The sequence below is a fragment of the Acinonyx jubatus genome, chromosome B2 (assembly GCF_027475565.1).
Source record: "Acinonyx jubatus isolate Ajub_Pintada_27869175 chromosome B2, VMU_Ajub_asm_v1.0, whole genome shotgun sequence".
Lineage (NCBI taxonomy): Eukaryota > Metazoa > Chordata > Mammalia > Carnivora > Felidae > Acinonyx > Acinonyx jubatus.
The window spans coordinates 83,292,998-83,318,889 of NC_069385.1; positions in this window are offsets into that span (position 1 = coordinate 83,292,998).

Below are 25,892 nucleotides of genomic sequence, written 5' to 3' on the forward strand. Positions count from 1 at the left end.
CCAGTGCCGGAGAGAAAAACAACCACAACATGTCTAATGTTCTAATTTAGCTTCGAAGACATAAGGGTAAAGAATTTGATCAAGCAATGTGCAGCTCAATCAGATTTTACTGGTGCAAGGGAGGTTATGAAGAGCCATTTCAACATCTTACATAATAAAGAAATTTATCCAGAGAGGATAAATGATCTGCCTCGGATCACATGTATATGGGAGAACACTCTAGTCTACGTTTTGAGCTAATGGCTAGGCCAACAGGCTTAACCTAAGAAAACGTTTCCTGCTTCTCTAATGCTGAGTTGAGAAAGTCATTTACTGTTGCTTTTGAGGCAAACCTGAAAGACAGCAGTTGAGAGCCAATCTAAAGTAGGAATGTCTCTTGTCTCCTTTCCCCAGTGCTAGCCCCAGAAGAGAAATTCCTCAGACAACTCTTCAAATATGAGCTTTTCAGCTATCCATGATAACCTATAATTTCAAGCCTTTTAAGGTCATTCTGGGAAAGAGGTTTAAGATGAGAGAGTTCTTTTTCCTTTTGAAAAAAGAAACCTCTGGTTTTCCAAACATTTCATAAACCTCTGGAACTCTTTGGAGTGAGCCAGAAGTGGAAAAAGTAACTGGAACTTCTTGGGAAAAATTAGTAGTAGCTGTTGAAAAGAGCATTTATCAGTAATCCAGACACTGAGGAAGTTTAGACATTGCTGAATAGGCAGAGTGTGGGAAGAAATGACCTGACTTGGGGTGTTGCTGGTCAGGTAACCTGGTCCAGGAGCGGGTTGTATCAGCTTCCTAGGATTACCATAAGAAAGTACTACAAGGTGACTTCATACAATGGAAATTTATTCTTTCATGGTTCTTGAGGCTAGAAATCCAAAATCAAGGTGTCAGCAGGGCCATGCACTCTCTGAAGGCCTCACTGGAGTTTGTTTCATGCCTTTCTCTTAGCTCCTGTTGTTGCTGGCAATCCCAGGTGCTCCTAGGCTTGTACACACACATGCCAATCACTACTTCTGTTGTCATTTGGCTTCTCTCTTGTAGTGTTTTCTCTCCTTGTCAGTTTGTATCAGTCTAACTCAGGTAACTCCCACACACAGTGACACCTAGTGGGTCTGGTCGTAGGCATCTAAATCCCCTTGAATGCTGAAATTCCCTGATGTTTGACTCTCTTTTACTCTGAGGACTCTAAGCCTATGTGTTTCTAAGGAATTTTGCTGACACTGCAGAGCTATCAACATGGAACAAGACACAAATCTATTAACAGCTCTGTAAATCTGAAAGATATAAAGTATGTTTGACCATTTTTTTTGAGAGCCAATGAAATTCCACACAAGCCAACATGGAATATGAGACACAAGTCATTTTATCCATCTTTAATATCTGTAAGCCATATGAGGGGCATAGTCCCATCTGAAATGGACTTCTCATCTTTTTTTTTTTTAAACAAACTAAGGCTTTTTTTTTAACCTTTATGTATTGTTTTGAGAGAGAGAGAGAGAGAATGAGAGAGCAAGCGGGGAAGGGGCAGAGAGGGAGGGAGACACAGAATCCAAAGCAGGCTCCAGGCTCTGAGCTGTCAGCACAGAGTCCTACAGGGAGCTCAAACTCATGAACCACGAGATGATGACCTGAGGCGAAGTCAGACACTTAACCAACTGAGCTACCCAGGTGCCCCTCAGTTTGGAATTCTTGTTACCATCACTTCTGTGAACCACACTTCAACATTCTTGACACCACCATGAACTAACAGGTTGCCCTTCCCCTCTCTGTGTTTCCCAAACCTTCCCAAACCAGCTTCTCAGATACCAGATCGCACCTTCTTGTTCTCTAGAGTTTCCATTTGGGAGCTGCTCATGGTGGGGAGGGACCTGTGGTCTGGCCACTGCAAAGGATGTATAGGGAAATTCGGATGGTGATCTGATTGAAAGGGACAATCTGTGAGATTTGCCATGAAGTTGCATTTGTAAACTAACACGTCATTTTTTTCAGATCAAACACGTATTTGAAGTGGCTTTGGGAGAGGCTGATGGAGATTATGGGCAGTGGAGTTTAAGTCCTCCCAGGGTTTCCCCTTCACTCTTCTACTGAGCTTAAGCATTTCTTTCTCATTTTCTACAAAAGTTTTCTTTTATCTCAAGATTTTGATAAATGGTAGGAAAAAAAACCCTAAACATTGTTTGTTTCTTTTTTAAAAAAAATAATCATATTAACACTTGACAAGTGGTCCTAAATATCTTAGTCCAAGGTGACTAATTGTAGTTTCTTTAGGCAGTATGGTATGTCAAGGGTGAGGTAATTTGGAATGCTTGGATCAAGATGTGGCTGACTTCTCTAACTTTATGTATGAGGTCATTCAAATAACAGGAATAAAGGTCTTACTTCTATTTCATGTTTTCCCTTAAAGTCTCAGGTATGATCTCTCAGTATCTAAGATGGTACACTTCCTCTTGAGAATAAACATTTATTTTGGGTTTTAATTTCTCCATCAAAACAAGATCCTTATCATTGAAGTCTTTTCACAGAATACCCAACTAAGCCATTTATTCTTATTACCGTTGTCTTAACTATTTTTCTATTGGCCTTTTTTTTTTCTCTCTTTCTCTTTCCTTTGTGGCTACTTCCTTAGAAAATGGAGTATGGGACAGAGATAGAATTAGGAGACATTTTTTTAGGGGGAAGATAAAACCTAAATCTGAAATTAAGAGTCTTAGGCAAGATTATCAGCAGAAGCCAGAATATCAAGATAAAAGTAGGAAATGTTATTGAAATAGTAATCTTAAATTTTTGTTTGTTTGTTTGTTTTAAGAAGGATCGCTAACTATGGCCAAGACCTATCAGACTGAAACACTTTCCTCAACAGGTATGAGGTTGAAGGAAATTTGTAACCAGTTTGGGAGTCAAACTTGGACAAAAGAGTCAGGAACAAAGATGGCAGATGGTAAGATGATAAGCTTCTAAGTGATAACCTGATATTGACTTGAATAATCACCTTCATTTTGGTCTTGAGTGACAAAGGATTCCAGATTTGCCTTCTCCTTACTTCAAAGTGAACAGCATGTCTTCCTAAACTATCTCTTTAAGGAAATTAAAAAGTAAATATTCTTCAATCTATAAAACAGAAATCCATTTTTTCATATGCTATAAATTTTGGATGAGAAAGCCTTTTATTACTAAGTTATCCAGTTGTTGTTTTTTACATAAAAATTCTCTATTTGCTTCTTATGCCAGGTATACATTATGAAAATTAGACACATTTTTTCTCTATTTCACACTAGATCTAGATATAACTGGAAGAAAACCAGTCATAGATGCTCCTGCAGCCTGAATCCCAGTATAAAGTCTACATGGAGTAGTCTTGTGATGGACAGGTAGTAAGAATAAAAAGTAGCTTTGCTGTTGGAAACCATTGGGGTTGTTTATTGTCACAGTATAAGTTGGGATGCATTGGCTGCAACAAAATGATAACTAGGTAAACAATAATAACAACAAAAATCCACAGTGGCTGATAAGGGATGTAAGAATGTGCGTCTGTGTGTGTGTATGTGTGCATGCATGATCCTGTACATGCACATGTGCTTATGTGTGGACACTGGACGGTAAAACCTTCCTCATTCCTCATACCATTTCCTCATACTATTTCTCCTTGTAATGAATCTCTTCAATTTAGAGTACTGAATGGGAAAGAAGACATGGTCAAATTTGGAGCTGGTTTCATCCATTTCCTGTTGGGTGAGGAAGACAAGGGCAACAATGTTTTGTTTTTATCTACTAATTAGGAAAGAATTGAATCTGACTGTCCTTGCAGATCTGCCTAGCTTATGACTTTATGTTATGTTTTTTGTTGTTGTTGTTGTTATACGTTTATGCTGAAATATAGGCATAGCCAAATCTTCATAAATAAAAGAGACATTAAATCTTTTGTCCAGCTTAAGCATGACAGAGGGCAGAGGGAAAAAGTCTATGAAATGTTGACCATTCTGCACAAAGATGTCTGCTGAGTACATAGATGCAACACAGAGTTAATGATGGCCAGATTTCATACAGATTCATCAGGTAAATCATGTTATTTTTCAACATATTTCCATATGTTTCTAGTAGCTGACGCCTGCTCCTTGGACTACATATCAGGCACTGTAGTAATTTTTTATCGTGTTGCCTTTTGTGGGTATTTTCATTAAAATATACTCAGACTGTAGAATGGGGATTTTGCATCATCAAAGGGATTTCAAGAATTAACAGTGAGAAAGGGATGTTTGAGGGTGAGAAAAAAATAGAGTAGGTACGGTTATCCCCTGCAATAACAGGAAAGGGACTAATTGTTCCATATATGACTGAGTTGTTCTGAATCTACCGTTGACAAACTTCTTGAAGATGATGAATGTGATTTGCTAAAGACAGCAAGGGATTTGGAATTCAAGGATACTTCAGCTTGGGTTCCCCTAGAAACAGAATCTGAGATGAAGATTTGTGTGTAGGAGGTTTAATAAGGAGTACTCTTGAGATCAACACCTACAGACGGGAAGGAGAGAAAGAAGGAGGGAGCAAGAAATTGGGCTCTGATGCAGCCTCACTGGAAACCTCAGCTGAGACAGAGAGAAGTTCTCATGATGGATTGGCCTCTGTGAGCTGTCTTGAGATAGAGTAGAGGACCAAGATTTTATACCTCCATCAATTATTCATGGGATATGGGCCACCTTGGAAAAGGTGTGACTTTGGGTCAAAAACTGACTTCAACTTATATTCTTTTATTTGTTGTGCAGGCCAGGAAAGCTTTAATTCCCATGAACTATAAATAATTGCTGTAACAAATGAGACACTACAAAAGACAGAGATCTATAAATAGAGAGGTTTCCTTTAATGCTATTGATCTTAGGCTACACAGACCAGAAGGCAGAGCTGCTGCACTGCACAGTTCCAAGGGGCTCATAGTCTATTACATAGTTCAGATGAATATTGTCCATATGAATATCACTCCCTAGATTTGTGCAGTAAACAACCTGTGCAACCATATGCTTGCTGTGCCTTAATATGATGTGGAAATGTAAATGAATGTGACTTTTTGAAATTCAGGAGAATTATCTTGTCTAATTTGTCAACATCTGACTGATTAATGATCCAAGCCTAGAGCTGGCTTATTCCTTTTTTTTAAAGTTATTTTAATTTATTTTTTAGGAGAGAAAGAGTGAGTGTGAGAGAGGGGGAGTGAGAGAGAGAATGAGAGACTCTTAAGCAGGATCCACGCCCAGCACAGAGCCCAATGCAGGGCTCAATCGCACAACCTTGAGATCGTGACCTGAGCTGAAATCAAGAGTTGGACACTTAACTGACTGAGCCACTTGGGCGCCCCTTAATCCTTTTTAAATTCACCTGGCATCACTAACTTTATCTCATTGTCTTTGTCTTCCTTTGGATCTGTTTCTTTTGCAGCTAATCTTAAAATACCTGATGTTTGAGCATCACATTTTAAATAATAAAGACAAAATATTCTGCTTTGCTTAGGGGGCTGATGTTCTCTAACTCTTTTCCTTTTATAGTTTTATGTAAGATCTGTGACATTTACTGAAAGAGCTGACTACATAAATGGGGGGCTGTGTTCAGTAGTAAATGTGGGCCCAACCTCTACACTTGCACAAACCTCCACAGGGGAGCCAACAGTCCTGAGAGTCAACTTAGGAAAACATCAGTTTTTCTTGCACTCCCACTTCTAAATTATGTGAGAGAAGTGAGGAAAGGCAGTGGTTCCAGGCAAGTGTCCCAGTGTAGTGAAGGCATAGCTTCCAGAGTCTTAACTGAAGACCCTTGACTTCCCTTCCTGTTATAACATTTTGTCAATTTCTGTCTTAGTATAATCTGTTATTTTTTTGATAAGGGGATCCGGTTTTCATGGCGCCTCACTATAAAATGCAGAATGCTGTCTGTGTAGTCACCTCCTCCCTCAAGGATCTATAATTCTTCTTATGTACCAGAAAACTGGGTTTAGAGATGTCTTAGAGCCATTTTGAGGAATTCAGGAGACTGATTACTGAAAATACAAGTTGTCCAAATAAGAAAACAAAATCAGGACTTTATCAAGTATTTGGAGTTTTGCTAAAAACCACTTGGACAAAACTCAAGAGTAACCAACAAGATATGGCTCACAGCTTGAGTGAGAAATACTGTCATGTAGGGCATGCAACATCACAAAACCTTTTGTAAGGCTTTGGAACCTGGAGACCTGCCCTGTAGCTTCCAGTCAGGGTGTTCATCCTGGTGTTTTCCATCTTGCTGAAAGTGCGGCACTGTCAGCTCTAGGCTCAGAAGTAGATTCGCATTCCATCAGACTTGGGCTTTTGACCCAACAGTGTCCATTTGCACCTTGGCCAGTGTCTAATGAGGTGGCTTGGCATGCAGCACTGTCCAACTAGGGAAGCAGTGAACTAGTTAAGTCAGAGAATAAGAAGAGAACAATGAGAGGGCGATGAGAGCTGAGTAGACACGCAGAAAGAAGTATTAGTGGGCCTCTGGGGTGTCACAGTTCCAGATGGCCACCAATATCCTCAGTTAAAGTAAGCTAGGGGAACCTCTGTTTGTCACAGGCAGCCTGGCTTTAATGCCTGACCCTATGCCAGCCACCATGCCGGGCCGGGTCCTAAGAGTGAAGGGATCTGATCACTTAGGCTGGTTTTATCACCTTTAGTGGGAGAAACCACAATACCTGCCTTATGGAAAAGTGTTAACCAGCCACAGCCAATGGGGAGTAAAGAAAGACTGTGGAAAAAGAGAAGGTCAAGTTGTGCAAACCTTGAGGGTAAAGGTTCTCTCTTTCTACACACTTTTCCTTCCTTTCAGGAGATTTCTGCCTTCATCCAAATCAAAAGAAGGCCCCAATTTGAACAAATGCCAACAAGTTAATGCACAAATGAATTACTGAGGTTGTTTGCAAACCATGACCCAGATTTTAGGCACACGGACACTTTATAAATACGGAACAATTACATCAACAACCTCATTTTAAAGTTGAACAGACAGGCTGACAGCAGAAAATCTTGAGATAGTAAGCAAGGGAACCCCTGAAATTTGTAAGTACATCCATTTTAAGAATATGAGGGTGTGCCTGCACACATTTTTGGCAGCTGTGGCCGTGTGGCTAGGCAAAAGTATTCAGACTAACCATGAATGGGAAAGAGTTGATAATTTAAGGCAGAGCACAGTGCGTTCAATTCAGCACACAGAGGGAAAGATAATATGATATAATGCTAACTGTGTCCATGTGCTCTGATGGATCTAGTATATTAATGAACTGGAAAAGTTATCTCCTTTGTTTGGCTAAGCATGCCACTGATATTCCTCATCCCAAGATACATTCCAACCATTTACGTTTCATGCTTCCTGGAAAACAAAATTTCAGACTGCCTGGAAGGTTTTGCTACTTTATGACATTACTGCCAGCATTTCATTAGAACCATATTTAGTTGAATGCCTTCAGAAGAATTTTATATACAAAAAATGGACCCTGAACCAAATCTCAATATGTTGATATATTTTGACAATATAGGTAACTTGAAAGAGAACTAAAGTTCTCTAAAGGTAACACTGCTGCCTTAATATTACCTATATAACAAACTAAAAATAACACAAAAATGATTGAACGTTTGGTTTATATGGCGCCACATAGACACGATTTAAAGGCTCAAGAGGAAAACTCTCAAAGACAGTATGAAATTTGATTCCTCCCGCTGTCACAGAGCCAAACATTGGCGGTAAGGAGTTTGGCCTCAGCGAGAGCATTGTATATACATCACGGTCATTGTTCAACAATATCAGTAACTTGTATTCTTAAGTTGGTTTTGTGGCCGTTCGTTAGTTCCTGGGCACCCTAAAAAATGACGTGTTATAGAACCCAAAATGGGAAAATTTATTTAGAGTCGATCAATTGGTGAAAAGAAATCCATCAAACCATTTGGCTGATGATGGTTACAGTTTCATCCACAGGTTGATGGAGGGATGTTATTGCAGGAATGTGCAAGGTAAACCCTGAATGGGACTCCGTTAATCCAGCAGTATCGGTGTTCTCAATGTGGCTCTTCAGGAAATAAAGAAAAACTAAATTTGAAGTTGTTTTAAATATACTTAACTATATAAGCATTCAAAGTTCCCTAATCTTGACAAATAGCAGGGAAGATTAGAAGAGTAGTAGGGCCTATTTTGTCAAGTGGGCCTAATCAGTCAAGTCAGGAAAAAAATTGCCAAAGATCTTGGTCAGCTATTGCTGACATACCCTAAGGTTTAATTGAATTCAGCATTTTCAATTCATATAGAGTACTACAAGTTCTTTAATGAAAGAAAATGTACTGCATAAAGACTAAACAGGCTTCATGCAATTTTATTTACAAGACGAACTTGTCCATAAGTTCCTTTTTCATGGACAATTTTACTGTAAATATTGCTGTGTGCCAGCTTAAACTATTATGTAGTTCACAGATGTGAAGTCTAGATTAACAATATTTAAAACCATTGAGATATCGCGAAACACAGTCTAAGTTTATTGCAACAACTTTGGATGTAAGAGAAATGGATACCATAAAACTTGTATCACTAGCACGTGCATAAACAGGCACTGCAATGTGGAGACATCCATAATTAATGTAGGTTTGCGTTTTTTTTTTCTCAAAATTGAATCTAATTCTGTCTTTCTGAAACCTTTTATGCCATACTTTGATGTGTGGAAATCTAGACATAAATGATTAGGTTGCATTTTCCTTCTGTGGTAGTTCATGGCAACTTGCAACAGGCAAGACTCTTCCACATTCTGCATCTGTAGATGTGCTGCGTACCAGACTCCTGGCAATGGCTGCCTTTTGTCCTTGAACCTCCACCCACTTCTACGGGATGTTTGATTTCTTTTCAGGATTTGCCTTCTTCCTCCTCCTCTTCCTTCCCTTCCTCTCTTTCCCCCATCCTCACCCCTTCCCATCTCCTATGGCTTCTCATCTTCCTTTCCTCCTTCCTGTCCTTTTCCTCCTCCTCCTCCTCTGTCTCTAATTATATATATAAATATATATATATAAATATATATATATAAATATATGTAAATATATATAAATATATATATAAATATATATAACACATATATAACATGTATATAACATATATATTATATATAAACATATATATTTTTTACATAAGGAGATTCAAATACTATATACATTCATTTTATGCTAGCAGTATTTTGCACTGTTGAATATTAGAAAATGAAGAAAAATCATATTGCCACCAGCCCTACATCACCATTTTAAACTCTAATGCATATCCTTTCCAATCTTAGATCTCCATATAACATATATAATATACATATATAGTTTCTCATATATACATATAGTTTTAAATATAGGTATACCTATTTTGTGTGTTATGTGTGTGTATACATACATATATAAATACATGCATATATTTATGTGATTTGTTGTTTTATAACCTGCTTTTTCCAGTTAGCCATCTCCATCTCCACTTTACAATTTCAGTAAATTTTTGTCTCATATAATACCTAAATCTTATTTAAATTTCTCCAGTTGATTCCAGAATGACATTGCTGCTGCTTTGTCCAAACAATATCCAAATAACAACCTGGTGCTTATGCCCCTCAAAAGTCTCCTTTTGTCTAGCACAGTCCTTTTTTATCATGATGTTGACTTGTTGAAAAAGCAGGGCCAGCTGTCCTGCAGAATGGGTTTCCTACTCTTGACTGTTGTTTAACAATCATGGGAGGAATGACTTTATGGAATATTCTAGATGGGACACACTTTAATTTTCTATTCACAGTTTGAAAATGAAATACCTACTGGTAAGTAATTTGTTCTTCCTATCTAGAAGCTTTTAGGATATTTTTCTTACCCATCAGGATATACCTAGATGTATTTCTTTTTCATGAAAACTGACTGAGTCTCAGTGTACAGAGTCAGCTGTTTTCTCAGTCCAAGGATATTATTTTTCAGGTATCCTACTTTTTTCTTCCCAAATACCATTACTGTCTTGCTAGGTCTTCCACAACTCTTTCACCTTTTCCCACATGACTTCTACTTCTTTCATTTTTATACTTTAAGATATTTCTGGTCATTCAGTGGTCAAACTCCTTTATTTATTGCCTACTGATCTTCTTAGTTTGAAAAGAATGAATTAAATCTCTAAAAAATCCTTTTTCTTTTTTGCACTGTGTCTGAATCTTCTTAAGTACTCATGATTAATTTTTATTCAGGTGATCACCTGTCTCATGCAGCAATTCTATCTCACAGTGTGTAGTCTGATCTATTTCTTTTAGCCTGCAGGGGCTCCATGGATGGAACGTTATTTCCTCTGCCAGCACATTGGAGCTTGGGTCAGTTGTTGAAATGACAGTGAGACTGGTGGGATCCCTTTTGTGACGATCCAATCCATAAACCCATGGATCTATCTACAGGCAAGATACCAGCACACTTCTACCACACTTATGGTGTTCCTGGAAGAAGTCTCTTTATTCTCTGTCTTACTACTGTTTCTTAACTTAGTGAAGGTTAGGAAGACTTTTCATTTCAGTCTTGGAAACTAGAAGACAGATCATATGGAGAAAAGACCCGTAGTCCAAGAATCCAATACATAGCTAAGATGCATTCACATGTTAGGGTGAAAGACATGATCTCAGGGATAGGCAAGAACTCAGATTGAATGCTACCCAAACTCCCTGTATTAGGAAAATGCATGAGAAAAGACTACAACAAAACAACAGATTAACCCAAGCAGGGACCTCAGCCTGGACCAAAATGAAGAGACACAATCTGGACCAAAATGTGGTTGAGGTAGTGTGGCCCAGGAATTATACACACAAGCTCTGAGTGGTTCACCCGAATTTAGTTCTTGACTATGTCACTCATTTATCGTGTCACATTGGCATATATTTAACATCTCTTTGTCTCGTTTCTTCATTTATAAAATGGGGAGTGGGAATAATGGTAGGACTCATCCCACAACACAGTTGCAAGGAAAAAGTGAGTTAATAAATGAAAAATATTTAGAAGAGAATCTGGCACATAATATATGCTCAGTAAGAGTTATCACATTAGTATTCTACATATCAGTTTAAGAAAACACTGTTTGAGAATACATAAGTGCTGGATAAGGACTCTTAAAATAGAAGAGACATTTCATAAGGGAAATTTTGATATGGTAATCACTAAACTATCTCAGCAACCCATTGGTATGTGGGGAAAGAAAGGCAAGATAAAACTAACCGAAAAGATGGGGGATTATGTAAGGAAGGAAGAATGTGGGGAACATAAAAGTATTTCAAATTCTTTTTATATTGGAGAGGTGGGGAAGCAGGTAGGATTAGAACATTATGGTGGGGAAACAAGAATGTAGGTAATATCTTGTTTTTAAAACGATCATAGTGACATATGTGTCTGGTTAAGAGAGCAGGGAAAGAGATGGTAACCATTAAGGGAACGGAAAAATACACCAGAACCTTTAAATTAACATGGAGGAAATAGGAATGAGCAGCAATTCCATCAAACTAACAAAACCAAGGGGAAGAAAAATAGGAAAATAACAATGTAAGTTAATTAAACAATGGAGTAAGGTGGGAGGAACAAAATCAATGACAGCAGGCCCTCTGTTAAATATGAATGGACTGAATTCACCTATTAAAAGTCAGAAATTGGTACTTTGGGTTAAAAAACAAAACTTGGATGTGAGTTTACAAGTGCATGTTGAAAGTAAAAAAAGTTCCTTCCTTCCTCCCTTCCTTCCTCCCTTCCTTCCTCCCTTCCTTCTTCCCTTCCAATAAAGGGATTGGGCAACACAGGGAAAGTGGACTAAAAGAAAACTGGAATAATAATACTAATATTACAAGATGAAATTAAATGATATTTATTAAATATTAAATATGTAATATTAAATAATATTACAAGATGAAATACTAATATTACTAAGATGAAATTAAAAGTTAAAAATAGAATAAACAGGCATATTGTGTAATGAGAGGAATCTAAGTTGATGAAGATTTGCCATAAAATGACAACACAGTAACCACACAATGACAAAATACACAAAGCAAACACTGCTAAAAGTGCAAGGAAAACAAGTACATTGATAGCGAAAGATTTTTTACTATGTCCTTCTCAGAAATAGATCAGTTTACTAGGGAGAAAAATAAGCATTTCTTTAGCAAACTTGATGGTTTGATGTATAGACCTTATACTCTTCTAGTAGAGAATGTAATTTTTTCAAGTATCTAAGCGCAAAGCAATTGATCAGATACTTAGCCACAAAGAAATCTGAACTAAATTAAAAAAAAGGAGGCTTTAAAAGACATAAACACTATTAAAATTAGAAGTAAATCATAAAATAGGACCTCATCAAAAACTGAAAATATTTAACAAGTAAGAAATAGTACTAGATAGCATTTGTATAAAAAAGGGAAATTAAAAAGAAAAAAAATTTCTAGAAATCAGTGGGAAGAATGCTTTTTCCCCAAATTTCATGAAATCTAACAACTAGCACGCCAGAAAAAAGTATAATATTAGATATTATCACCATTAAAAAGTAACAATAAACAAGTAGCTACTTATTTTCATGATTTCGAAAAGGAACAACAGAATAAACCAAAAGAATTTGGGAAATAAGAATTAACTTATATAAGACCTGAACTTAATGAAATGGAAAACAAAAATCATTGAGAAGATAAATTAGTCCCAAAGCAGTTTCTTTAAAAGAGAATTACATTATTTCTATTAAGCCTCACCTGAGGATCTGGTAACATCAGGCTCCAGCAAAACAAAAACAAAAAACAAATGGTTCACTGAAATTAGAGTAATTCCAGGATGGCTTGAAAAGATACTGCTTGCGAAAACAAGGGCATAGGATATGGAAGACAAACAGAGTAGCACAGTATCTTCAGATAGTTAACAGCAGATTTGTCATCACCACTTGCTCATGAAAGAACAGGGAGAAGAAGCTATAATCTGAACTCGGAAGGAGACAATTCAGCAGAAAAGCCACCTTCTGTGGCTTTCAGTGGAGTCAAAACTAGCCTGACGTGGCTCTGTGGAGAGTGAGGCATGGGAATATACACTATACCTGAGCCTCATTCTACTCTTTCTTTCGTATCTCCTGCTGGAATTCCCCATTGGGAAACCTAACTGGAAGCCAGATAGCCCTGGCTATCCACTGATATGGTCTATAAAGGTTAATCTCCTGGAGCATAGAGCAGGGTGGAGAATGGTGGAGCTCATCCGGAGGGACAAACAGGTTTCCAGCACATTATCAGATTCAGAGCATGAGCCCCCAGTCTCAAGTAGTACCTTTTACACATTATATGCTGGGAAATTGCAGATTGTCACTTAAAAATCTGAGACATACATTAAGAGAAGAGCCAGTAAACTGTTGATTTAAATTATAATATTGATGGGTTTTCTTTGTGAAAAAAGGAAATAATTAAAAATTATTTTGTTTATGATTTTGTTTCATCATCCAGTTGAGAAAGCTTTTAAAGTACAACTATAATTTGTTATTGTCAAGAGTGTAACTTGTGTAAAGTTTTGAAATAATATAGAGGATCCAATTAAAAAATTCTAAGAGCTTATTTAACAATTTTAAAGACTGTTAATAATCCATGTTGGATCAATTGGTAAGTGATACAGACACACACACACACACACACACACACACACACACTACTCAAGGGAATTGAGGTTAGACTTTTACTTTGATCAAAGAGAAATTTTCCACAACTGGTGAAGAGCAGAACACAACAGCTTTTACGGTGACTTCTATTTTACTAGTCAACTCATAGTATTACCTTTGGCTATCATGTAGTTTTCCAGTCACATTGATAAGGCAATGAAGAAAATCAAATGTGAAGCACCAATAATTAATCCAACCAATATACTGACATTTCAGGCTGCCATAGACATTTCAAAACGGCGTCTTTACTTCTGCCAAAGAAATTCAATTTTTATCAACTGCTGCAGGATAGGGGGCCTTTGTGCAGAATTAAATGAAAGAAAAAGAACAAATATGATACAGGCTTATCTTCCTAGCTCATATTCACATATGCATTCCACACATTCCTCTTTTTGAGTACATCATACAACATAGGACCACATGAATCATTAACCCTCAAAAAGCTTTAATTTCTAAGATTAGTTGATTGGGCGCACCATAGTACTGCTTAAACCTCCATATGTCAATAATAACACATGAAACTCCAAGATATGGAGGAGGCTGGGATCTGTCCTATTTCTTTGATTTTCTGGCCCCTCTCCTTTATATAATTCTTTGAAATATTTAAGACTTACGCTAGTAGCTTTGGTAGTAACTTTATCTATGATGTCAAGTAATAGAATAATAAAAAATACGAGAGGAAAGAAATCCCAGGGATAATCTAGTACAAACTCCAATTTTAAGGATGAGAAAAATGAGAACTAGAGACTTATTAATTGGGTGGAGGACACAATCATTAGTGGCGAGAATGCTAGAGGTCAGATAAAAATCATAGAATATTGGGAACAAAACAAAACTAGAAACCTATCCCTTGGTGTCTAATCAGCTTTCTTCATTATTCCCTAATGACTCTTAAATGAAAAGCATAATTTGCAGAAAGTTTTTATACTTACCCAAAAATAATATGTCTAAGAAAGCATTTAAATAAAAGAGATAAATAGGGCAAGGTTGTGCTGCTAAAAATTATATGTATTCTTACTCTAATGCCTAAGGTAGATGGGCATAATTGTATGTCAGAAAAAATGACATAATCAGGAGACTATAGATGCTGGAGAGGATGTGGAGAAACGGCAACCCTCTTGCACTGTTGGTGGGAATGCAAACTGGTGCAGCCACTCTGGAAAACAGTGTGGAGGTTCCTCAAAAAATTAAAAATAGATCTACCTTATGACCTAGCAATAGCACTGCTAGGAATTTACCCAAGGGATACAGGAGTACTGATGCATAGGGGCACTTGTACCCCAATGTTTATAGCAGCACTCTCAACAATAGCCAAATTTCAACAAAAGCCTAAATGTCCATCAACTGATGAATGGATAAAGAAATTGTGGTTTATATACACAATGGAGTACCACGTGGCAATGAGAAAGAATGAAATATGGCCCTTTGTAGCAACGTGGATGGAACTGGAGAGTGTGATGCTAAGTGAAATAAGCCATACAGAGAAAGACAGATACCATATGGTTTCACTCTTATGTGGATCCTGAGAAACTTAACAGAAACCCATGGGGGAGGGGAAGGAAAAAAAAAAGAGGTTAGAGTGGAAGAGAGCCGAAGCATAAGAGACTGTTAAAAACTGAGAACAAACTGAGGGTTGATGGGGGGTGGGAGGGAGGGGAGGGGAGGTGATGGGTATTGAGGAGGGCACCTTTTGGGATGAGCACTGGGTGTTGTATGGAAACCAATTTGACAATAAACTTCATATATTGAAAAAAAAGAAAAAGTGACATAAATCATAATTTTTGTTATAACTTCAAATAAGTGTGCTTATTTAGTGCCACAATCTTCTGCTCTTTTAAAGATGGTAGATAATATATTTCTTTCAAGATTGTCTTATAGCTATTCAGAGTAAGATGAAAACCTTATTTCAAATACATTTTCATTTCAGAAAGAATAATTAAATATTTTTGCTTTTAATAAAAAAAATGGTTGGACTCATGGAATCCCAGAATTGGCAGGGCGTGTAGAGATTGCTAGTCTCACTTCCTACCCAAAATAGGAATCCCTTCTGCAGTGTCTCTGAGAAGCAGTCCTGTGGTCGCCATTTACATATTTCCAGTAATAAGAAACACGCTATTTGTGAAGCAACGCTTTTTACCAAGATGTCATAAAATTCTTCCATATTGAGCATAAGTCGGCTACCCTGTCCTTTACAACTTTAGCTCAATATAAGTTCTTCCCTCTAAAGCAAAGGGAAGTTTGTTCTTTTTTTGGTAGTCATTGCACAAACATTCAGAGATTGTCATTCTATCTATTCTAAGTGTTCTTTTCTGATGCACTAGCAACTTCAAGTTTCTTTAGTTGTTCCATATAAAGTACAACTTTGAGATTTCTGGCCATTTTAGTAGTTCCTCTGAATATAGCGATTTGCCACTGTACCCCTAGAAATTAACTCTCCCATAATGATTGTGGGTTCCCAACACTTTCTTGTATATTCCAGTGCTGCTTAACAGCTCAACTTAAGTTGGTCTACCATGTTCTTGGATCAGGGCATTAAACTTCCAGTATAGTCCTGGCTCATGTTTAGCTTGGGGGTCAATAAAATATCCCAGATCTTTTTGAACACGAAACTTAGTGAAATCATCTCCTTGATCCCCTCCTGGTGAAATTCAGGTGATAAAATTTAAATGCAGAGTTTTATGTTTTTCCCTGCTAATTTTTTTTCATGGTTTGTTCCCACCATTCTAGCATTTTGAGCTAGCACAGACAAGTGACAAAGTTTGATGGGCAATCTGGGGCTTAGCCCAAGTAAAGATAGTATGGTATCTATCAGGATGGAGCCATAAAGATGGTTATCTAGTGAAAATTCTGGACCCTAGAGAATGAGCTTGGGTGGGAAGACATCCTGGCCTTTAAGGGACCAGCTGATAGGGATGAAAAGGTATCAAAAGGAGTCAGGCAGAAAGGGAAAAATGAAAAACTTCCTAAGATAAAATCCATTATTTGCAATTTTATCTAGAGCTGTCTAGGAATAGGATACTTTTTTGATATGTTAGTATTTTATTATATAAACTCAATCATTTATGCAAAAAAGGCCATAAGGATAAGTTAGAAGTGAATTAGTAGTCAAAGAATTTGTTATTCTTCTTTTTTTAATTTTTTAATGTTTATTTACTTTTGAGAGAGAGACACAGACAGAGACAGAGACAGAGTGCGAGCGGGCGAGTGGCAGAGAGAGGGAGACATAGAATTCGAAGCAAGCTCCAGGCTCAGAGCCCAAGGCGGGGCTCAAACTCACAAGCCATGAGATCATGACCTGAGCTGAAATTGGATGCTTAACTGACTGAGCCACCCAGGCACCCTTCTGTTACTTTTTCTTTCCTTTTTTTTTTTTTTTATTTTTTTATGTTACTCTTATTTAAAATTTTTTAGAGCAAGGTTTTTCAATGTCAGCACCATTAACACTTTGAGCCCAGTAATTCTTTGTTCAGGAAAGCTGTCTATTGAATTATATAATGTTTAACAGCATCCTTGGCCTCTACCTACTAGATGCCAGTAGCATCTCCCACCCCAGTTGTGGCAATCAAAATATATCAGATGCTGCTAAGTGTCCTTTGGATAAAACTGACCCTGGTTTAGAAAAATTGGTGTAATTCAGTGCATAATTAAATTACACCAATTATGATAAAGGCAGATTCTGTTAAATTTCGTGTTAAATAGACAACAGCAAAGGTTAATTGTAGGGAGCATGACCATTATTACTATAATGTGTTCTATGCTCTTTTTTGTGCATGGTCTATATAAGGGATTGTTTATTTTTTTTCAACGTTTTTTATTTATTTTTGGGACAGAGAGAGACAGAGCATGAACGGGGGAGGGGCAGAGAGAGAGGGAGACACAGAATCGGAAACAGGCTCCAGGCTCCGAGCCATCAGCCCAGAGCCTGACGCGGGGCTCGAACTCACGGACCGCGAAATCGTGACCTGGCTGAAGTCGGACGCTTAACCGACTGCGCCACCCAGGCGCCCCGGATTGTTTATTTTTTAATCTTTTGTATTTATGCTATTAGAAAGACATCACGGATACCTCAAGGGTATTAAATATTCAAAATATTAATTCATTAAGTAAATATTTGCTGGGCTGACAATATATCCCAGGTAGAATTATACACATTGAGGTTACAGCAATAAATAAGACAGATAAAAACCCCTGAATTAATGTGTGTGTGTGTATGTGTGTCTATTTGTGGTTTGTATGTATGTGTGTGCATATAGACACAAACATATGCAAATGTTAAGTGAAGATGAGAAAATAATGAAAAAAATCTTATACACATATATATGTATATATATGAAAATAAGATAAAAGGAGAGATAAAAAGAGAGAGGGAGGCAAACCATAAGAGACTCTTAAATACAAAAAACAAACTGGTTGCTGGTGCTGGAGAGGTGTTGCATGGGGGATTGGCCAAATGGGCGATGGGCATTAAGAGGGGCATTTGTTGGGATGAGCACTGGGTGTTATATGTAAGTGATGAATCACTAAATTCTACTACTGAAATCATTATTACACTATATGTTAACTAACTTGGATTTAAATCAAATTTAAAAATTAAAAAAAAAAGAAGAGGTCGTGTGTGTGTGTGTGTGTGTGTGTGTGTGTGTGTAATGGAATATTAACCATCAAAAAGAATGAAATCTTGCTATTTGCAAAGATGTGGATGGAGCTACAGAGTATTATGCTAAGTGAAATAGTCAGAAAAAGACATATACCCTATGATTTCAGTCATATGTGCAATTTAAGAAACAAAACAGATGGACATAAGGGAAGGGGAAAAAAGAGAGGGAGGCAAACTATAATAGAGACTCTTAAAGATAGGGAACAAACTGAGGGTTGATGGAGGGACGTGGGCAGGGGATGCCTAAATGGGTGATGGGGATTAAGAGGGCATTTATTATTGTGTTGGGCACTGGATGTTATTTGTAAGTGATGAATCACTAAATTCTATTCCTGAAACCAATATTATACTATATGTTAACTAACTAGAATTAAAACAAAAATATGAAAAAAATAAAGTTTTTGACATACTCTGGAAAAAAGTATACAGTGTTATGAAGACATGAGGTGCTATGAAGGAAACTAAATAAGGTAAGGCATAGAATGAAGTGCGCTTGTGTGCCACTGTACAGAAGACAGCTTGTTTGAGCAGAGGACATTTGAGCAGAACATAGAATGGGGGAGAAAGAAGGAACCATAAAAGTTCTTGGGAAAGAATATTTTAGCCAGAGGAAAGATTATTGTCATGAGCTGAATTGCATCCTTTTCAAATTCATATTTATTTATTATTTATTTATTTTTAATATGAAATTTATTGTCAAATTGGTTCCCATACAACACCCAGTGCTCATCCCAAAAGGTGCCCTCCTCAATGCCCATCACCCACCCTCCCCTCCCTCCCACCCCCCATCAACCCTCAGTTTGTTCTCAGTTTTTAAGAGTCTCTTATGCTTTGGCTCTCTCCCACTCTAACCTCTTTTTTTTTTTTCCTTCCCCTCCCCCATGGGTTTCTGTTAAGTTTCTCAGGATCCACATAAGAGTGAAACCATATGGTATCTGTCTTTCCCTGTATGACTTATTTCACTTAGCATCACACTCTCCACATCTGTCCACGTTGTTACAAAAGGCCACATTTCATTCTTTCTCATTGCCAAGTAGTATTCCATTGTATATATAAAGCACAACTTCTTTATCCATTCATCAGCTAATGGACATTTAGGCTCTTGTTGAAATTTGGCTATTGTTGAGAGTGCTGCTATAAACATTGGGGTACAAGTGCCCCTATGCATCAGCACTCCTGTATCCCTTGGGTAAATTCCTAGCAGTGCTATTGCTGGGTCATAAAGTAGATCTATTTTTAATTTTTTGAGGAACCTCCACCCTGTTTTTCCAGAGCGGCTGCACCAGTTTGCATTCCCACCAACAGTGCAAGGATTCTTGTTTCTCCACATAAATTCATATATTTTTAAGTCCTAACCCCTAGTACCTCAGAATGTGTCAGTCTTTGTAGATAAGATCTTTAAAGAGGTAATTTAGGTAAAACGAGGTCACATGGGCCTCTAAAGTGACCAGTTTCTTTAGAAGAAGAAGGGATTTGGACACATACACAGAAAGAGCGGCCATATGAGGATATAGTGAAAGGAAGGGTCTACAAGCCAGAGAGAGAAGCCTCAGAAGACACCAAAACTGCTGATGCTTTGATCCTGTCCTTCTAGCCTTCAGAAGTATGAAAAACTAAATTTCTATCGTTTAAGCCATCCAGACTGTGGTATTTTGTTATGGCGGCCTTAGCAAACTAATACAAGCATGTCAGCTGGAAATAGCTTTATGGGTTTGGTGAACAGGCAGGAAGCTCAGAATGAAAGAAGGGGAGAGTGGTGGGAGGTGGGATTGGAAAAAAAGACAGGAGGTAGTAAGGAGGCTGGATTTTGTTCTTAGCAAACGTGAATAGGCTGTTGAGCAGGAGAATGACGTGAGAAACTTACAGTTAAAGAAGGGCAACCTGACGGCAGGGAGCACTACTGACTTCGGAAAGCTAGTGCAGACGCAGGAGAGTGGTTAGCAGGCACGTGCAATAGCCCACATGAGAGGCCAACGTGGCTTGGACCCAGCTGCTGGTCATGGCGTACGTGAGAAATGATTGGATTCAGAGTGTGTTCTAAGGGTAGAGCCAACAGACTTTGCCAATGAACTGAAGTACTGCGCGAAGGAAAGAGAAGCTAACGTGAACCTGTATTTTGCAAGTAAGTAAAAGGGCTAATGATGGTTCCATTTTCTGAGTGGGAAAACCTGGAGGAATGTAGGCTATGTTTTGTTATGCTAAGTGCACCATGAAATATGTTTCCTTTATTTAAAAAATTGTAAGTCTGGCATTTGAGGGAAACACAACAAATATAGGACTATATGAGCCCCCCCCCCGCCCTTTTGTAATCTCACTCTTCACAGTTGAGCACTTTTACCAGCTAATGATGCATATTTCTAAACTTTTTTCCTAGGTATGTTTACTCTCTCTTTTACAATCTCTCTCTCTCTGTCTCTTTCTCTCTCTCTTTCTCCTATCACACACTCATTCACACACACACTTACACATACAGGCATGCATACACTTCTTAGAAACTGATTTCAATCATGATAAAAACGTGCCACAGTTCTCAAAAGACAAAGAATTCAATGGCACATACGTTTATTTCCCTTTCCCCCCTTTTTTTTAACTTTAAGGAAGCTTGTTAGAATTGTATGTAGAAGGTCAAACAGTGGGTGGTAAAACCACCACTTTGCGGAAAAAAGAGTGGCATTCTCAAATGGCAGTGGTTGCTGTTATTCTGGGCTCCACATTCTGGATCTTTGTTTTCAACTGGATTTGGTTTTTATTAAGGTGAATTTTGTTCAATATATTCAAATGTTATTTGTAATTTTACAAGTGGATCATTTTGGGGGCCTGATGAGAAATTATAAATACCAACCAAAGGATTTCTTAACTTCTTATTTGGCTAATTATTACTATTTTAAACAGTCTTAAGTCTTTTTATGTAGTAATCTATTTTTTCTGACATTTTTATATGATTAAACCAAATGTGAACAAGGCAATTCAAGAAATCAAATTTACTTGCTTAATTCACCAAGTCTCCAGATGGGAAAAACAGAAATGAAACGGATTCCATATAAAACATGCAAAAGAAGGGACAAAATAAAGTTAAAATTTTCATCTGAAATACTTTAACAGATTAAAGTTTTTAACCCATAGAGGCACCAAAAAATAAGGTAAAGTAAAAAATTATGTGTGTGGTTACTACATTATTATGTATTACAGCAAAACATTGTGATATGTTGTGCATGATTCTGGAACAGAGATTCTCAGTCATAAACCAACTAATTCTTAACAGCCCACCCTGTTCTGTTCTATATGGTTCTTCTTCTCAATCACCATACAACAAGAAATATATCTAGAACAAATGAGTTACACAGTGCTCTTAAAGAGAATGAGCCAATTCAGAGGACCAAATATAGCCCTGAGGGAAGGAGAACCTGTATGAGGTCTTTGGAAAGAGAAATGATGTCTCTGCCAGTCACTGTGATACACCTTTAATGTTAGCATCTAATTTAGTCCTTGCATCAACCCTAATGAATGTTATTATTCCATTTTGTAGACAAGCAAACAGACCCAGAGATGTTCAGTGACCTTCCCAAATTTTTCTATCCAGTAACTTGCAGAACAGGATGGAACATACACTGTTGACTTCAAGGGCTGGGTTCTCTCTTCCATGATCGAACACCCTCTGCTCTGCACTGGAAGGCTGCTGCACTGGTGTTTACTAGAACATTCCCCAGTGGCAATTTCCATGTGTATGTCACCTGGCTTTATAGCTCTTCTATATTAAAAATGTTTAATAATTGTATTTCCTATTTCCATAACTGCATAGTAAAACTCATTGTGTTTTAATCATCTTTGTATCTCCAGGCTGTAACACTATACTTTACACAGAGTGGATGTGAAATCGGTATTATTTGAAGGGATAATAAAGATTGATCTTCTGGCATCTCAAAAACAGAAATTATCCATGACAGTAAAAGCCTATTTTTATTTAAAACCATGTTATAAACACATTATACATCTTAGTATAATATTCACAGTGAAAATAAAGCAGAAGGAGAAACATGAAAATTTTATTTAGAAACGTAAAAGTCGGGAGCACCTGGGTGGTTAATCGGTTAAGCTTCCTATTCTTGATTTCGGCTCAGGTCTTGATCTCGCTGTTGGTGGGATCAAGCCCCGCGTTGGGCTCCACACTGTCAGCACAGAAGCTCCCTGGAATTCTCTTTCTCCCTGTCCCTCTATCCTTTCCCCCTTTCTTTTTCTCAAAATAAATAAATAAAAATTTTAGAAAAAAAAAGAAATGTAAAGGTGGAATCAATAGTTCCCAAACTGTTTAGACAAAAGACATAATCAGTTCTTGAGAATTAAGTACTTTCCTTTATTGGGTTAATCTTTACAGTGTTGAAAGAAATTAAGAATTCTTTTTAAGTTTGTTTGTTTATTTTGAGAGAGGGAGAGAGTGCTCGAAAGAGCACACGCAAGGGAGGAGCAGGGAGAAAGGGAGAGAGAGGATCCCACCCAGGCTCCACTCTGTCAGTGCAGACCCCAATGTGGGACTCAATCCATGAATTGTGAGATCATGACCTGAGCCAAACACAGAATCCCACACTTAACCACTGAGCCACACAGGTGCCCCAAGAATTTTGTTATTTTAAATGATTTCTTGGTAGTAGTACAATCCATTACTCTTCCTTGAGCTGTTAACATTTTGTTTGTAAATAGTTACCAAATGAGATGGTTTATGGCTACACATATATTTCTCTATCCAAATGTTAAATTGGCATGTATAATAACACCAATTTTGAACTTTTCTTCATTTTTTTAATATTTAGCTGATAGAGTTTATCTAGGACACAGCTGCAGGTATTTATGTAAGCTAATTGGAATAAAAGATGGCCAAATTCTTAATTTTGTGAGGTCGTATTAAGCAACTGAATAGTTTTTGACTCTATATTACTTGTGAATCTTAAGCTTTTATGGTATTATAAATAATTTATATGCATACTACATTTCTCACAAATAGTTTTGTTCTGGCTGTAAGAAGATTTCTTCTACAAACAGGTTAGGTGCCAAATGCGAGAGCGATTTGTTTCTTGACTTTCAAAATTGGAAAAAGTAAGTATAACATTTTTAATATAGTGACATAATGAATTTTTGTCTTTTATAATTCCCAGTTTCAAGTAATTTAACAGTTTCTTTATAAGATCTTCAGTTGGTGGATTCAGATCACAAATTTTTCCCATTGTAAAGAAAGGATAACTTGCCATTTAAGTTGAAACAAGCAGTCTTCTTTCTGGAAAAGGAAGAGTAAGATGCAGACAAAATTCTGCTGGGAAAGGAAGAGAAAGTAGAAAGCCAACTGCTTCTCCCAGGGGATTGTGGGAGGGGGAAGACAGAGATAAAATTCACAAGAAGACTTCAGACTATGGGCCCAAATCTTAGGGAACAAATTGTGTTGTTTAGTTTAAGAGAAAAAGCTAAAGCAGAGGAATATAGGTCACTCCCCTTTGGAGCCCAAGGACAAGACTAACGTGAAGTGTGTCCTCAAACAACATGGCGGGAGCGGTGGAGATAGTAGTGGCGCACATTAGAGTAGCCATAGAAGAAGAAGATATTTGCACAAACAAGCCTGACTGGGAGTTCTCAAGCTGAATTTGGACTCAAAAAAGAGTCCAAGAATTCTGACACACTCTTTGGGGGAAATGGAATATATTTAAGAGTTTGGCTGGTGAACCTGCCAGAAGGGCTTATCATAATAAAGGCAAAGAATGTTTCACAAGGACTAGAGAACAGCAGGCTTATTGAGGTAGGAATTCCAAAGAAGTTATAGGCAGAACTCGTAAGAGACCCCCAGTGAAAGTGAAAGCTAAAGTAGGATTTTGTCACCAAGATGATGTACAAACAGGACAACACCAGCTGTCTGGAGGCCTGCAAGGTGGCTAATGACCAGGCCGACTAGAGAGCAGGATGGAGAGCAAAGATTTCTAAAGACAGAGACCAAGACAAGGATTGATGCATTCTGCTTGTTGTTTACACAGTGAAGTCGTGTAAACCCCCTATCTCTCTTGCTTTAACCCAGATCCCTCTTGAAGGTGAGCCTGGAGAGAGTGGGAAAATTTCAATGACTAAGCAGTGATTCAAAAGAGAAGAGTAACAGAAAACACTCTCTTGTATTAGAAGATATTGAGGTGCCACTAATAGGCAAGGTTAAGCTCTCACTCTCTTCCACTATGAGACAAGGACTTGTGAGGAAGGGTAGGTACATTTTCTTTGCTCATTTGTAAGTCAGTGCAGTCCTGCAATTCTTCTTGACAACTTTTTTCACTTATCTTTTAAAAAGTCAATCAGTTTCCTAAATTGAGACACCATTGAGGCATGGGGCTCCCTTCCTCCAATGTTGTATGAAGCTTCTTAGCAGTCATAGTATTGGCTTACACTGCTTTGCCACACACTGTCTTCTTTTGAAGACTTTAAAGGGTCTTGAGCCCACTGAATTATTTTTGGGTAGTAATGCTTTGTGGGGAGGAGCACTTTCATCAGCCTTGGGCTTTAAGTTTTCCCTTTCAGTCTTTAAGAAACATTGATGCTGATTCTGTATCTACGCTAAAATGTCTTTGTATTTGGCCAATCACATTTCTTTGCCTTTGGTTAATTGGTTGATTTGTTAACTTATTAAATATTTACAGCAGAGGTGCCAGGCACAGTGGACAAAGCTGAAACATCAGACATGGTCTCTGTCCTTATGCAATTCACATTTTGATTATTTGGATGAATGTCACTGCAGAGGCACAGCACAACTCCTGCATGAATAGTTTGTTCCTTATTCTTTACAAATATTCCCACTGTCAAAAAATTCATCCTTTATGTATATACTTTGTCATCTTTTTCCCGCTTTCCATTTTTATTTTTCTCTGCTGTTGTTCCCCTTGTAATTTTATACCTTTCAATAACACTTTCAACATTTTCATTATGCTTGCACTTATAAGACCTTATAAAGTTCCTAATGTTTTGGAAAACAGTTAGAAGTTAATCATGCATACAGAAAGCATGGTGACTAATAAAACCCACAATAGCCAAATCTTTAACAACCTGCTGCAACCACTAACACCATGTGCTGGTGATGAGCTTTTGCTCTGAGGCATAGCTTTGTTCATATCCAAAGCAATCTCTGAGTTGAAAGCTTATAAGTGAAAAAAAACCCTACTTTTTAGAAAAAAAAGTCTAATTAATTAACTGAAATAAATATAAACAATAAAGTAGCACCTATAAAGATAAAATTTAATTAAAAATTCCTGCCTTTAAAAACTTATTAAGGAGAGAATTATTTTAAAATAATATTGAAAAATATAAAAAGCCTCCATAATAGAATTGTGTATAAGATGTTAGGGGACTCCAAATGAAGGAATGTTTAATTTTCTACAGAGATGAGGTTATATTTGATGGGAGCTTTGAATACTAGGCAAGAACTGGTTGAATAAATAGGAAAAAATGAGGCCAGTACAGAGAACTCCATAAGTACAGGCAGAGAGGTGAGAACACCACCATGAGGGAGAGAGAGAGGAGGCGAGAAGGTAAATTG